Raw genomic sequence first — 12,933 nt, 5'->3', positions numbered from 1 at the left:
AAAATATGTAATGAAATAAATTTATTTCTCATAGTAAATTTATGTAGATTTTTTTTAGCCTGTTGTGTTAGACTTCAGAATGGAGAAGTGGTATAAGAACATGGAAAGAACACAAAATTAGTAGTCAAGAGACTGGGTTTAGCCTCAGTTCTGCTGTGAAATATGTAAGTGACCTGGATTAAGATATTTCTGTCTGTGCCCTCTATTTTCTCATATCAAAGGGTGTGATAGATAATTTCTAAGGTTCATTTTGGCTTTTAGTTTCTAGGTCTTTGAGATGAGGAAGGAAGACGAGCATCTTCCTTGGAACTGTAGAACTTCAGTGTGATCACCAGAAGGCATGGAATCGTATGGTTACAGAGACTGCTCATTTTCAGTTTCCCACTGACATAATTTTTATGCTCATATTTTCTTATTTGTTACCACAAGAGAGCAACATGAACTTGTAAATAAGTTGGACAATAGCAATTATCCCTGAAAATATTTTATTTTTCAAGTATACATTTAATTTTACATTTAACTGACATGACAACAATATTATAAAAAATAAAACACAGTCATCTCTCACTACTCTCATGCAAGTTTTATTTTGTGTAGTTATATTATTAATATTAAGGATAGGTAGGATTATGCCACTGCCTCAAATCTCATGGCCCCAGTATCAACAAATGCTTAAGTCTTGCTCACACTCCATTCTCCACATGGTCCAGAAAGGTGCTCTGCTCCATGCGGTCACTCAAGGACCCAGACAGACAGAGGCTCCATCATCTCGTGTTTGGATCATTTGGAGCATACGACCTCTTCAGTTGTGCTACAGGTAAAAGAGGAACTGGAAAATTGCATGTGGCATTTTTCCTTGTCTCTGCCTGCAAAGGATGTATGTTACTTCCCTCGTATTTTATTGGCCATAACTAGTTATATCTGTAAAGAGACTGGGAAATATAGGTGAGCAAATGGAACATATGAGAGTGATAATGTCTCTAACATATTTACTGTCCACATGTGTATAAATCATTTGTATAGATGCATCCATAATTTACATTATTATTATATCTCTATCACTATTTTCTCCTAAAATTACATAAAACATTTTTATATATTAAATATCTACGTGGTCTTCATAGTTACCATGTTTATCACTGCTTAGTAGTTCAAATCAGCAGCATTAATGGCTGTTCAATGTTCTATTATATTTACGTACCCTAGCTTATAAGTTTATTGGACACTTAAGTGGTAATCTATTATTATTTTTGACCATTACAACATATTGAATTGATGAAATAACATCCCTAAGATTAATTTCTAGTGCCATGAAGCTTTCCACTTTGGATAGTAGAAAGGAAGATAATGTCTCCACTCATATGCATAAATTAATTCTATGTTCCAAATTTTATTTGTTTTGGCATGATGTTTAGATATGGCAGCTCTCATTCGTTTGGACAAGAAAAATCCAAAGCACATAAACCCTAAATCTTATGTGCTTATTCTCACAAACTCTCTAATGTCCTGTTGGGGTTCATCCACCGTTTAAATTAGAGCTGAAATATATAGGGTCACACAACTAGTGATTTTAGGGTGGGAATTTAACTTGGCTTTGGGGACTGCAGGTAATAGTAACAGAGTCAGACATTTTTCCATTGAATCTGCTATTACAATAATCAGAACATTTTTATTCACCCAGTTAAAGACTTCCCCTGATTCATTGTATACATATAATGAAAGACCAAGAAAGAGAAGGAAAGTTTTAAACGGAAGCCTTAACTGGACAAGCTTGGCCTCACAGTTTTATTAGGGGGCACAATCACCCATTTTTGGAGAGATTTCTAACATCTTAATGATGTGAAGAGAGTCTTTGAGAACCTGGTTAATCACAGAAGCATATATTTCACTGGAAGGCTGATCCTTACCAGTTATTGAATGTCCTGAGCTGCCTTCAGAAAACGTTACTGTGGAGCGAGGACTGAACAGTATCAGTGAAATTTGTCGGGAATGATGGTTATCCAGGGCAGTATATGTATGATTGACTAACTTAGGCAAAAGTCAGGTAAGAAACTGGGAAGGCTTGCTCTTCTGGTTTTCGTTATGATGGACAAGGTATTCCACATTAACAGTCCTGATGACAATTACTAGGCCGTCCTAGTCATTAGTTAGATCATCTAGCAGTTTGTAGTTTTAGAGCTTCTAAGTTGATATTAGAGCTTCTAAATTTGACTTCTGTCTTTTATAGTCATACAATTACACATTCTGTGATGATATTTTTGGCTTTTGATTTATGCTGGATATTTTCACACCCCATTGCCCACGACATTTGCTTTTGTACTCGCTGATTGCTTTGCATAGGCCCCTCCAGGCCAACGCCAGCTGCCCAGGTTTTATAAACCGGACCTTTGCAATGTGAACTGAGCTGCACCAGGCAGGCAGGGACAGCAAGATGGTGTCACAGACCCAAGTCCTCTTGTTCCTGTTGCTCTGGGTCTCTGGTGAGGAATTTAAATGTCACAGTTTCTTCAGAGCAATATCTGTGTAGAAATAAAACAAATTTAAGATGTAGTGAGAAATAATGACTATTTCCAGTATGGCCTCAATTATGTGCTGACTTATAATACTATTAGAAAGCACATTTGAAATGACATATTTCAATGTATATATGACAAAGTTTGTGTCTATGTATGTATGATCATTTTCCATTCCTGATTACAGGTGCCTGTGGGGACATCGTGATGACCCAGTCCCTGAGGTCCCTGGCTGTGTCTCCAGGAGAGAGGGTCACCATCGACTGCAAGTCCAGCCAGAGTCTTTTATCCAACAATAAGAACTACTTAGCCTGGCACCAGCAGAAACCAGGACAGGCTCCTAAGCTGCTCATCTACTGGGCATCCACCCGGGCATCTGGGGTCCCCGACCGATTCAGTGGCAGTGGGTCTGGGACAGACTTCACTCTCACCATCAGCAGCGTACAGGCTGAAGACGTGGCCGTCTATTACTGTCAGCAGTATCACAGCACTCCTCCCACAGTGCGACAGACTCGAGCACAAACCTCCTCCCCGGCCACAGATCAGTGAATCTTTGCTGCAGCAGATGCTTCCTCGTCACACAGCCCTGCACACGCGTGCTTCTTCCATCTGCCTGCGAAGTCACTTCTCTTGATTTATTTCTTGGAGGGTTTGCAGGGACCAGGAGAGTATTAAGGGACTTGGCTTTTTCTGGATCCCTTTCTGTGGGACATTATTAAAGAAGAATATTGTAATGATCTCTTAGAGACTGTCAGGAGTTTCTGTGTCCAAAGAACCTGCATGTTTCACAGGGCCAGATCACATGACAGAGCCAGTAAGATTTATCGTTACCTTCTAGATGAGGGTCCAGTGAATTTTACACTCTGATGGATCAATTCTCTCTTCCATGTGCCTCCTTTGACTCTATAAACTTTCCATTTTTCTTCCTTATTCTTTTCGTCTTCTTTCTTTATCTGATATACTTCTTTATTCTTAAACATCTCAATATTTTAAGCCTTCAATCCCTCCTTTTCTTTGTATTGAGGGGAGGTCAACATAATCCCAAACTTCACTGATGGATTCTGATTAATGAAAATTAGTATGTGTAATTATGATTGTTCTTCCTGTTGTCCTGAGCTGCTCAATCAAACTGAAAGAATGTGCTTAAAATTTTTATTCCATGCTACCTGGAGAGGCATCTCTCTCCTGCTGGCAGCGCAGAAAGCTGCATGTCATCCCTGTTGCTGGCAGCCACTTTCCAATCGTGAAGGTGGCTGATAAGTGAGTAGACTCAGTATGACCAAGGAATGAGATGGAAAACTATTTGATATTACTTTATTCACTGACTCAACCAACCCTGAAACCCACCCTCTCTCCAATCCCCCTGCTAGTGGTACTGACAGCATCCCATATGCTACTTTGCATGTCCTTCTTATTTAGTAAGTAATCCGCATGGGGCAGTAGATTCTCGATAAATTGGTCTCCTTACTTCTTTTGCGTTATTGTACATTATCTCACTGGCATCAGCTGAGGCACGTGTTATCACGCATTACTCAGTTTTCGGAACACTGGAGCAGCTCTTGCCTGAGAGTGAAAGGTCAGGTCCGGCCACTTGAGCGAGCTGAGCCCACGCAGCCCTCACGATGTAACTATGCTGTGTGGGAGGATCACGGCAAGGGCCTCTCTCCCAGACAAACTGCTACAAGATGAGAGGTGTGACCTTCCCTTGCATCCTAACAGTTTTCACTCAGGAGTGCTCCTGTGGCTGACTCTGATGCAGGCGCTGTGGGAGAGAGGAATAATTGTTACAGAAGAGCCTCGCTGCCCAGCTGGCCTGGGGTGTGTGTTCAGGGCTGGGACCCTGTGGGGAGCTGGGAACGACTTTACAGAGACCAGGGAAGAGCAACATCTCCCCATTCCCTGTTTTCATGGCAGTGTAGGCAGTGGGTAGCCATCTGACCCTCTGCCCTCACACTGGTTTGAGACCGCTGAGCTGGAAGCCGATTGACAGGAATCCTGGATCCAGCCCTGATGGCTGCTGGTTCCAGTGTAAGTAGCCACTGGCTCTTCTGCTGTCTCTAGAGCAGAGGGTGACTGTCTCTCTTTAGAGGTCCGGCCAAAGATTTTGTTTATTGTGTGGAGATAGTATCCTGTGAAATTTAAAAATATATAAGAGAAAAACACATGGCCATAATCCCATGAATTACTCTTTTATATCTAACAAAAAATCAATTTCCTAGGTTACAATATTTTGAAAAATTGTTTAAAGGCTGATATGAATATGGTAAATAAAATACCTCACTAAGTGGTTTTCAGTGGATTCCTTGTATTCTTTTAACCTCCAACAAATATTTTTAAATGGAAATTAGTCTATTAATGTAATAGTCTAAAATAAATCCAGTATCAATTATTTCACTGTTTCCAGTGTCTTTGGGACACTGTCTCTTGCTGTGGGAGAACATGGAGTTCCTCAGCTTTAGCCTGCAGCAACATGAATTAACAGGAAGTGAAGGATGCTTGTTCTCCACTCTGAAGGGGCCGATGGCTCCTCTGCCTGTGAGGGCCTGGGCTGGACCCAGTGTTGGGTTCGGGACTGAGCAGATGGACAGACTCTGCCTCATCCACATGGAGGCAAGTTCACTGATTAGTTGAGGCTCTCAGCCTTCCATAGGTTCTAGGCTCGCCTCACCCCCATCCTTTCCAACTCCTGACAACGTGTATAGACCTGGTTTAAAGGACATTTGGTCAGGGGGCCATCGTCCCCTCCAGGCCACCCTGTTTCATCTTTTGTAAATCCACTGCTTTCTCTTTTTGAAAATGATCACAACTTGAAATGCACTATTATTTGTGATAATGTAGAATCTTAATTTTAAGGGATCAAAAATATTCCTAAAACGACTCATGTCCTTACAATAGAGGAACCCCAGCACCTAGCCTCCCCCACAAGCATCTCAGACAGAGCAGGAGAAGATTCAATGAAGCAGGTCACAAAATCCCCTGGGATATGCTAGAGCTACCCAAGGAAAGGTTTTGCTGCCCCACCTCCCACTGGCTAAGTAAGAGCAGGTGTCCTCTTTGAGCACCAACCCAGGCTTTTCTGAGCAGATTTGCATGTTGACTCATTAGACAACAGTCCAGGCTGCTCAGAGCATCCTTAAAGGCAGCTTGTCAGGGGCCCTGAGGAGCAGCCTCTAGTTCAGCTCTCAGAGATGGGGTCAGGGCTCCCCTTTTGTGGATCCTCCTGCTCTGGGTTCCAGGTGAGGGGGGTGCAGAGAAATGTTGGGCAAACTCATTGTGGCATCATTGCTTTCTGTGTCTCTGGGTTCTCAGTCACTGGGATGAAGGCACTCGTGGTGGGTTTAGGTTACCCAGTTACCTGTTGTTTTCTGGTTACTCACAGTGTTGCCCGTGACTGTGGTTACAAGTGTCACCAATGCACTGGGCCTGCATTGGGATGGTCTCAGTACCTCTGTTATGCTTTATTGTGTGTGTGTTTGTGTTTATTATTCCAGGCTCCTCTGGGGACATTGTGCTGACCCAGTCTCCAGCGTCCCTGGTGGTGTCTCCAGGGGAGAGGGCCACCATCTCCTGCAGGGCCAGCCAAAGTGTTAATGTGATGTTTGGCATTGTGAGCTCTATGAGCTGGTATCAGCAGAAACCAGGGCAAGCCCCTAAACTCCTGATCTATGGAGCATGCAGTCGAGGCTCTGGGGTCCGGTGGCAGTGGGTCCGGGACAGATTTCACCCTCACGATGCACCCTGTGGAGGCCGATGATGCTGCGAACTATTACTGTCAGCAGGGTAAGGAGTCTCCTCCCACGGTGCTGTGGGGCTAAACAGAAACCTGCACAGGCAGCTGCTCTCTGAGCTCAGCGCCCTCAGATGTGTCTCCTCACCCAGCATCTCAACCTGGTGTCCTCGGAAAGAGGAAATCCTTAAATGGCATGTTGCGTGTGTGTGTGTCGCACAAAACCAGCTTCATGATTTAATAATTTCCTTACTATGTCCAGGACCTCCCAGGAATTTTCTATGTCTCAGTGTATTTTTCTTAGATGTCAAAGTCCCTTGCCCTTTTAAGAGTTTTAAACTTGCAGGAAATTCTTTTCCACATATTTGAAAGAGAAAGTGCCCTGAACCACAAAGATATTTTTCAAACACAGGCTGATCTTCTCACCTTAATTTTTATTTTTTTACCACTCCTTTTCGTTTGAGCTCACACAAAAGCCTCTGTGCTTGTTTGGAAACTAAGAATTGTGAAGCAGTTATCTCTGTTGCTTTGGCTCAGATTCCTCTGTGTGTGTCCCTCCCAAAAGCCGGGGCCTTAGTTCTAGAGAGACGTACTTGTCCTTCTCTCCTCATGCAGTGCTCATGTCCTTCCATATTCCCTGCCAAGGTCTTCTCTCGTCTTCTCTTCTCTTTTTCTTTCTCTAATTGCTCTGGCTGTGCAGGCAGAGTGGACTCCAGAAGCCTGAGTGTGCGCAGCCAGCATCACAGAGGTTTAGTTCCTCCTCCTCCGTCCCCACCTTGGTCCCCCTTGGGCTTCTGCATCCCCCAGAGGAGCAGGAAACGCTGACGAAATGGTCCTGGGTTATGCTTCACACAGGCAGGAGCACATCGGTTTCCAAGCTGACAACCCTATCTCACCTCACATGAAATTTTATTGTCGTATTAGATTCCTATTGCTCCACAACAAGTTAACACAAACTCAGTGACTAACACACATTTACCTTCCCACAGTTTGTCTGAGTCAGGAGTCTGGGCACGGGTTAGCTGCGTCCTCTCCTCTGGGTTTGCAGGCTGCAAAGTATAGTCCAGGCTGTGTTCTCGCCTGGAGGCTTGAATAATTTGTTTTTCAAGGTCACTAAGGGTGTTGGTGGATTATTTTCTTTGAGGCTGTGTGACTGAGGATGCCAGATTTTTGCCGACTGTGGGCTGAGGCCACCCTAAATTCCTAGAGGCCACTGGAAGCTCCCTACCTCGTGGGCTGCTTAGTAATCAAAGCAGCGAGGAGACTCTCTCCACAGGAGGGTGGGCTCAGTTTCTCTTTTAGGGGCTTTCAGGTGATTAAGTTAGATCCACTCAGAATAATCATTTTTCTGATTCACTTGAAATCAACTGATTTGGGTTCCCAGTTACATCTTCCAAACCCCTCCACCTTTGCGATACTGTTCTTGGCTAGAAACAAGTCACAGGTTCTGCCCACACTCAGTTTGAGGGAATTACATGGGGAATGAGTACCGGGGGTAATTATCACAGGGCTACTCTAGGTTCTGTCTGCCACAACTGTTATACACTTAGGCTGTTTGCTTCTTTTCATTTTTCTCCCTCCCAAATGGCCTCTGTGCCAAGAATATTAAATATGAAAGCTTCCCTAGATAACAGTTTTTGGCCCGCATCAGAAAAATAGATCCTTCAGGATGGTGTTTTCATCCCAGCTCCTCATGCTTCTCCTGTTGTTTCTTAAGAGAAGAAATGACCAAGGTTTCCCTCTGTGTAATATTCAATTTGAAATAAATCAGTAAGCAAATGTCACAAATAGAGGCCTGTACTAGAAAAGAAAGAAGGTATATCTCAAATCAATGACCTAAGCTTCCACCTTAAGAACCAAACCCAAAGAAAATGAAAGGAAGGAAATGATAAAAGCTAGGATGGAAATCAATAAAATATAAAACAGAAAATCACTTAAACAAAATAAACACCCCAGAAACAGAACATTTTTCATATTGTGACTAAGATAGTCATTACTTTGATTGGTACTTACTTAAAATGAGTCTCTCTTCTAGCTCCTCAAAGGCCAGGGTCATTTTAAACCCTTCACATGGTAGAGTTCCAAATAAATTGTAGGGTAATGAATTGATAGCTAAGTGTCCTTCAGTTTCAGTGTCCTTCAAAATGGCTTATTGTGTCCCTGTCTTACTGCTGACTTCTTTTCTCTGGAGGTAACCACTGCCTGACTTTGTGAAAACTCATCCCTGAGGATATCTAGGCTCCAGATCACACACGGAGACGAAAGTTCCCCCATTACTTTGTGGGTTCAGAGGCTGTGTGAGGAGACCTCAATGCTCAGTTGAGCAGCTTCCAGAAAAGACAAGGCAGATCTGCAGAGGCTTAGGATTTTCTCATGGGCATTACATACAGGAATCCCTTCGCAGATTCTTATCACAAAGCAAATACACCTCACTCACTGCCCTGTAGAGCTTTCCTCGATAACTAGGTCAAATGAAGCCTGTCTGGAACGGAAAACATAGGTGATGCCCTAGGCCATGTGTTTATGCCACCTCAGAAAGAGCACTGAGGACCTCTCTCTCCTATGCCAACTTAACTTACACAAGTGGAGGGACCACATGGATTTATAAGCCAAGGACTTTCTAACCTACACCCTCGTGGTTTCCATATCTCTTCCCCAGAAACCACGACATGCTCAGAGTTGCTTTTAACAGATATTCTTATGAGAAGAGGTGTGTTTAGCTTGTGACAGGGCTCAGTCAACATAATGGATTTTCAGGCTCATATTTTCAGTTGCCTGATGCTCAGTGTCACGGGTAACAAAGAGAGGAAGCTCAAAACTCAGGATCGTGTTCACCTGGGAGTTTGAGACTAAGACAGATGTTTTCTTTTTACTGGTTTGAGTTTTATACTATATCTGTATATTGCATTGTATGAAGACATTCTGTATCTCTATTTCTGCTAACTAACATCTCTTTTCATTTTTCTTATTTGATCATTGAATCCAGTGGAGAAATTGTGCTGATCCAATCTCTGGTATCCATGGCTGTTTCTCAAGGAGAGAGAGTCACCATCACCTGAAGGGCCAGGTCAAATATAACACCAGCTATTTGCACTGATACCAACAGAAGCCAGGAGCCCTGTGCTAAGCAGTGTTCTGCAGTGAAACAGAGCTCATAGAGTATATACACATAGACACACACACACACACATACATGTAAATTATTTATTTATTATAAGTATTTGTTTCATGCAATTATGGATGCTGAGAAGTTGCATGATCTGCTCTCTACAAGCTGAAAACCCAGGAAAGCTGTTGGTGTAATTCAGTCTGAGTCCACAGTCTAAGAACCAGAAGAGCTGATAATGTAAATCCCAGTCTGATTGCAGGAAAAGATGAGATGAGATGTTCTTGCTCAGTCAGTGAGGCAGAAAAGAAGGGATGAATTCCTCATTTCTCCACCTTTTGTTCTATTCATGTCCTCAACAGATTGATTATACCCACCCACATTGGGGGAAGATATAACAATTATAAATATATAATTGCCTCAACATCAGAACCCCTAAATATGTAAAGCGAGTTTTAACAGATCTGAAGTGAGAAATTGACAGCAATACAATAATAGTAGGAGACTTCAATATCCCACTTTTAATAACCATTAGAATATACAAACAGAAAATCAGTTAAAAAAACAGCACACTTGAACAACACTATAGACAAAATTGACCTAACAGACATTTGCAGAACTTTCTACCTGACAGCAGCACCACATTCTTACCACTTCCATTCAACACAGTTCTGGAAGTCCTAGCCAGAGCAATTAGAAAAGAAAAAGAAATAAAAAGCATTCAAATCAAAAAGGAAGAAATAAAATCATCTCTCTTTGCAGATGACATATATGTAGAAAACACTAAAGACTCCACCAGGAAATTGTTCAAACTAATTAATGAGTTCAGTAAAGTTGCAGAATACAAAATCAACAAAAAAATCAATCATGTTGAAATAAGAGTGTGGTGTGAACATAGGGAAGCAAAAGAAGACAAGGAAGTATGTGACCATGAAGTGAATGCTTAGTCTCCGAGATCAGATGCTTAAAGAAAAGGGTAGATTAAAACTTAGAAAGAAAGATCCCAGCACACTAAAGGAAAGAGAAGTCTCCCAACACTCCTCCTGCTTATTATTCTTCCAATATAATACACAGCTGGGCCTACCTTACTATGCCTTGGTTGATTCCAACTTTATCTGCTTTTCCGTTAAAGCCAAACTGTATTTAGTGCAGTCAACGATGGACTGTCTGTGTGCCAAGTGTATTCCTTGTACAACTGACTGTGTAGTGGCTGAAACTGAGAAATAAGGGCAGAAGTATCGAGTGACCCTCAACATTGCCAATGATTCAAGAGTTGAACAGTAACCATGCACACACAAAAGAACCTATGCAGATGACTGCTTAGTACAGACAGTAACTCAGCACAAGTGTTACATTGTGGCCACAGTTGACCTAGACCTTAAAGGAAGAATCTGTAAAGTCCCTGGAGTTCCTATCATGAACCTTTCTTACCTTAGATACAGTATTGAACAGATGCCAGGTGAGGACTTTGTGTTTTATTTTTTATTTTTTTGTCCTCCATGGTATTCTTATGGTCTGAGGAAGCACCAGAAATTCAGGAGACAGTCAATAAATATTTGCTGTGTAAGAACTGAACTGGCACCTAGAGCGTCTCAGGAGTTACACTGGGAAGCAAGTGGAAAAGAGGATGATTATTCACATGTTCAGATTTGAGACCATGATAAATAAGACCAGACTATCCCGACCCTTATCTGCCTAATGGTCATCAGGGGAAAACCATGAGGGAAACTGTAGAACATATTATCAGGCTGTGAATGCTGGCAACCAGCCTCTCAAGCTGAACAGACTAAGAGTCTGACTTCCAACTTGGGGGTGCAGGTCATCAGGGGACAACCTGAGTGGACAATGGACTAACCCACAGAAGGCAGTGGGTCAGGATGAGTGAGCTCCACTGTGATTAGAGGCCAGCTCCTGCAAATTTGGGCCAAGCCCTTTGTGGAGTGAGTGGAGTGAGTGGAGTGCAGCCCTTCTCGGATGCAGTATATGCTCGCTTTATAGAGAAGCATCTATAATGAAAGCACTTGTGAAGTTAAGATCGGCATCCTCCTCAGGTGCCAGGTTAACCCTGCAATGAGCAACAGGCCGGCTCTTCTGCAGCACCCACAGCAGCAGCTGTGGCCAGAGCAGCTGGAGCAGATGCCAAAAGAGAAGTACTGTGGGATGACAATGGAGAGAAACACAGGAAGAGAAAAGCAGCTGTCTGGTCATGATGGCAGAATTGTGGGTTTCCTTTCATCATGTTTTCTGTCATGCCTATAATATATATATTTTTGAGCATTGTGTATTTTTGGACATGTAGAACAAATCTTAAAACTTTCTTCATGGTGACTCCCAGGTAGACCCATTAAAAGTAATGGTAGCTGCCTCAATCTGAATCTCTCCACATATACTCCAAGAATTATGCTGGTCACAATAAAAATAAATAAAACCACCTATTCATCATAACTATAAGACAGAGACACCACAAATGTCAAATCAGATATAGATATAAAAGTAACATCATTTCCAATAGCTAGAGCTGTGAGTCCTTGAGGAAATCCAGGGATGTCTGGAAAAACTGCACAGAGGAGACAACAGAGGATTGATCTCAAATCACATTCATAAAGAGTGTTACGGTTTAAATGGCTGTCCACTCCAAAACTCAGTGTGAAGGTTAATCCCCACTGTAACAGTATTAAGATGGTGGGAAATAGAACTATGCTATTTGAGAGGTGGGACCTTGGGGAGGTAATTTGGATCAGATAAGGTCATCGGGGTAGGGCATTGGTGGCTTTATAGGAGAAGAAAGAGAGATCTGAGTTAGCACACTTAGCTCCATCCCCACATGATGCCCTGAACCATCTTGGGACTCTGCAGAGAGTCCCCACCAGCAAGGAGGCCCTCAACAGATGTGCCCCCTCGACCTTGGACTTTCCAGCCTCCAGAACAGTTAGAAATAAATTGCTTTTCTTTATAAATAATCCAGTCTAGGTATTTGGTTATAGAAACAGAAAATGGACCAAGACAGAGAGCAAATCCACTTGTGACTGAAATAATAACATCAAAGAGTCCTAGTTTATCAGAGGAGTGACTCTAAGGAAGGGACTTTATCATGTTCACGGGATGAGAGGAGGCAACACTTGCATGGAAGAAGAACATGAAGGAGAGTTGGAGGATGAAGGGGGGAGGCACCCTTTAGAGTCTGGAAAGTGAAAAGAGAAAGAGGCAGAATAAGAAAATTTAATAGCTTGCAAGACAAAGAAAAGACGAAGAACACACCAACCCTACCCCTACAACTCTGTGGATGGACTAGGTAGTGGTGTTGTATATGCTAATTTTCTCTTTTTGACCATTGAATTGTTGTTATGTAAATTAATGATTCTTTTTTTTTTTTTTGAGATAGAGTCTCACTCTGTTGCCTGGGCTAGAATGCTGTGGCGTCGGCTTAGCTCACGGCAACCTCAAACTCCTGGGTTCAAGTGATCTTCCTGCCTCACCCTCCTGACTAGCTGGGACTATAGGCATGCACGACCATGCCCGGCTCATTTTTTCTATATATATATTTTTAGCTGTCCAGCTAATTTCTTTCTATATTTAGTAGAGATGGG

General features: G+C 42.5%; 1 pseudogene across 1 annotated transcript; it reads left to right on the top strand.

Moving 5' to 3' along the window:
* Nucleotides 1-2,370: 2,370 nt before the first annotated feature.
* Nucleotides 2,371-11,566, top strand: LOC105810248 (annotated as a pseudogene). Its single transcript, XR_001137488.1, has 7 exons — nt 2,371-2,480; nt 2,701-3,058; nt 4,477-4,541; nt 5,681-5,749; nt 6,005-6,293; nt 10,245-10,816; nt 11,345-11,566. The product of XR_001137488.1 is annotated as an uncharacterized LOC105810248 (transcript).
* The last annotated feature ends 1,367 nt before the right edge of the window (nt 11,567-12,933 follow it).

Source organism: Propithecus coquereli, unplaced genomic scaffold, assembly GCF_000956105.1.
Source record: "Propithecus coquereli isolate 6110/MARCELLA unplaced genomic scaffold, Pcoq_1.0 Scaffold208, whole genome shotgun sequence".
NCBI lineage: Eukaryota > Metazoa > Chordata > Mammalia > Primates > Indriidae > Propithecus > Propithecus coquereli.
Note: the sequence above shows the minus strand (reverse complement) of the source record. Positions and strands in the feature narration are given on the sequence as shown.